Source organism: Pelodiscus sinensis, chromosome 12, assembly GCF_052426305.1.
Source record: "Pelodiscus sinensis isolate ZL-2025 chromosome 12, ASM5242630v1, whole genome shotgun sequence".
Taxonomy (NCBI): Eukaryota; Metazoa; Chordata; order Testudines; family Trionychidae; genus Pelodiscus; species Pelodiscus sinensis.
In genome coordinates this window covers 48078326-48081412 of record NC_143063.1, presented here as the reverse complement: position 1 = coordinate 48081412, position 3087 = coordinate 48078326, and the positions used below count along the sequence as shown (strand labels likewise).

The following is a 3087-nucleotide window of genomic DNA, read 5'->3' as shown; positions in this document are numbered from 1 at the left end:
TACCCATTCTGCACTCTGTTACCGACACTGCACACTGCACTAACCACCCCAAATACTGCGTTACCCACTCTGCATGGTGTTATCCACACTGCACACTGGGGGTATGTCTACACTACCCCCCTAGTTCGAACTAGGGGGGGTAATGTAGTCATACGGAGTTGCAAATGAAGCCTGGGATTTGAATTTCCCGGGCTTCATTTGCATAAAGCCGGCCGGCGCCATTTTTAAATGCCGGCTAGTTCGGAACCCGTGCCGCGTGGTTACACGCGGCACGGACTAGCTAGTTCGGATTAGGCTTCCTATCCAAACTAGCTGTACGCCTCGTGGAACACACTCTGCACACTGTGTTACCCACTCAGACTCTAAGCTTTTCAGGGCAGAGGCCTCAGCCCCACTCCTGAATGGGCAGCCATGTGCCTGTCGCTGCCCCTCTGACACCGTTGGGCCCTCGGGTGGTACTGGAGGGGGCCGCTGTGTCCAAACCGGGGCAGCTTGCGTCCTCTCTGCTCCTTGCTCAGCCCCTGCCCTCGGCAGGCCCAGAAAACAAGGCCTGGGTCCCACCCCCGTGTGTCCCCTTCTCCCTGCATCACGGCAGCGCTGGGGGGTGAGAGGGGCTGTTCCGCGGCGATGGGCGTTGGCAGACAGGGCTCGGCCTGGGCCGCATGGGGCAGGGCAGCCCTTTCCAGCCTTACTGGGGGAAGCTGGGAGACCCCAGGCGAGCTCCAGCCTGCCTGTGTGCCCAGCATAGTCGGGGGGCAGCGCAAGGCAGGGCTGCTGGTCTCCTGGGGGAGGGAGAAGCTAAGCGCCAGTGCCGAAGCCCGTGGCCTCTCCTTCTGGCCTGTCCGACTCTTCCTCCGGTGGGTGGCTGAGAGCCCCACAAGGGCAGGGTCGAAGAGCCAGCCTGTCGCTGCGCTGGCTGCACGCCCCGGCCCGAGGCTAGGATCCAGGCCAGCCCGGCCAATCCCCCAGCAGACCAGCCAGGAGAATCCGGCTTAGCACCTCTCTTCTTCAGGGCCCCTGCCCCACCTCGGTGCTCCCCCGTCCCGGCGGTGGAGGGGTCATGCCCGCCGGGCTGCTGGGCCCCAGTTGGCGGGAACCGGAGCGGCGGCGCTGTGGCGATTAGAGGGGGAATGGAAAGATGCCGGGGAACGGGAGGGAGGATTCCTGGCCGGGCCTCGGCTTCTCCGTCCCACCTCACTCCGCCGCCATGTGCCCAGGGAAGCCAGCCGGGATGCTCAGCCAAAGCCCGCAGAGTCCAGCTGGCTGCTTCCCCCGGGACCGCCGGGCCCAAGGCGCCACCTGCTGGGCAGCCCTGGTTCTGCTCCCCCCTGCACCAGGCTGCCGGGTGAGGTTCTCTTTGGAGGTATATTGGGGGCCAGGCAGGGTGTGGGGCTTGAGGCGGCTGCAGACCCAGACCTGCTGTGCACAGCCCCCTCCCAGAGCGGGGAGCCTGGAAGGCAGGGGCGTAGCCGCAATGGTGCACGTGGTGCGGGCTCACCAGGGCGATGACACCACTCGCTTTCCTTTGGCCCCACCGCCCCGCCGTTGTGGTGCAAGGGCCAGGCCAAACCTGCCCAGCGCTGGGACCCGTGGTCACACCAGAAGCCAGCTCTCGAATATGGCTTGTGCCAGGCGAGCGTGGGGCGGGCAGAGGGAGCACCCCCACACCTGCTGGGGGTGGGGCGCTCTCCCATGGCGAGGCACCGGGGGCCACGTACAGAGCAGGCGAATGAGTTTGCTTTGTAGCCTCAACTGAGTGCCAGCTGGCCTGTGGCTGCTCGTTGTGGCAGGGGGCCAGCAGCTCAGTTCAGAGCCTTCCTGTGAGGAACAGGAGCCAGGAGATCTGGGTTGTACTCCCAGTGCGCTGCGTGAGCTGGGACACACCACGGTGCCTCAGTTTACCCGTCTGTACAATGAGGTGAATGCTAGTGGCCGGCCTTGCAGGCAGATCTGCCTCCCACTGAGCTCCTTAACAGCCATAAAGCCCTTTGAGAGGCTGCAATGGCAGCTGCTAGACAGGTGCAAAGCACGGGTCTAAGAAACAGAGCGTCCCTTGCTTGTGTCGCCCAGCTGCCTGCCAGAGAGCCCTGCAGAAGAAATACACTGAGGCTGGCAGGAGTCCAAACCTCCACCAGGATCTTTGGGATTCTGAGAAGCCCAGTTCATGCTTTGTAGATTTCCCCCAGCTAGAAGACAGGCTCTGTGGCACAATGGATAGTGCATTGGACTTCTAGCTTGATAATTGGGTAAGCCATTCAAAGGTTGTGGGTTCGAGTCCCACCAGAGTCTCATTTTTAACCAAAAGACGGGTCTGGCGAAAACAAGGAGGAAGTCCTAGCATGAATTCCACAGAAAAGGCCAGCCCCTGGAACAATTCCTGCCAGGAGCATGGTGCACTTTGAAGTGCTGCATGCTCTTGGCAGGGCAGGAGGAGACTTCACTTGCTCCCCTGCCCCCAAACCTTGATTGGCCTGTGGGTGGGGGAGAGTGCAAAGCTTAATGGGAAGGGGGCAAAGGGGCTCCCCCATCCCCAGACCTATTATGGTCTGAGGGTTGGGAAGCCCAGAAGCATCGTGCCCTTCTGTATTAGGCCCTGCCTCTTCAGGGGTGGTCCAGCCAAAAATGATTGCCAACCCCTGATCTACCTGTATCTTTAAAACCCATCCTGGGGAGGGGCTGGCCATTGTTAATGCCTGTCTGGGCCACTGGGCAGAGGTAGTGCACAGTCAACCTGTGGAACTCCTTGCCAGAGGATGTTGTGACGATCAGGATTTTAACTGGGCTCAAAAAAAATCTAGATACATTCATGGAGGATAGGTCCATCCATATGTATAAGCCAGGATGGGTAGGGATGATGTCCCCAGCCTCTGTTTGTTAGCGGCTGGGAATGGGTGATGGGCTGGATCACTGGATGATTCCCTGTTCTGTTCACGCCCTCTGGGGCACTTGGCATTGGCCATGTCGGCAGACAGGGCACTGGGCCAGATGGGCTTTGGTCTGACCCAGTCTGGCCATTCTTGTGTTCTTAAGTGAAAGGTGTTGCCATCTGGGCTGTTCACGGGCCCATGGTAGGGATGTTAAATATCA

The 3087-nt window shown here is 60.5% G+C and overlaps 1 non-coding gene across 1 annotated transcript; it reads left to right on the top strand.

The window, feature by feature from the left end:
- Nucleotides 1-2196: 2196 nt before the first annotated feature.
- TRNAR-UCU (transfer RNA arginine (anticodon UCU)) lies at nucleotides 2197-2289 on the top strand. Its single transcript has 2 exons — nucleotides 2197-2233; nucleotides 2254-2289. It is a non-coding gene; the product is annotated as a tRNA-Arg (tRNA).
- Nucleotides 2290-3087: the final 798 nt, after the last annotated feature.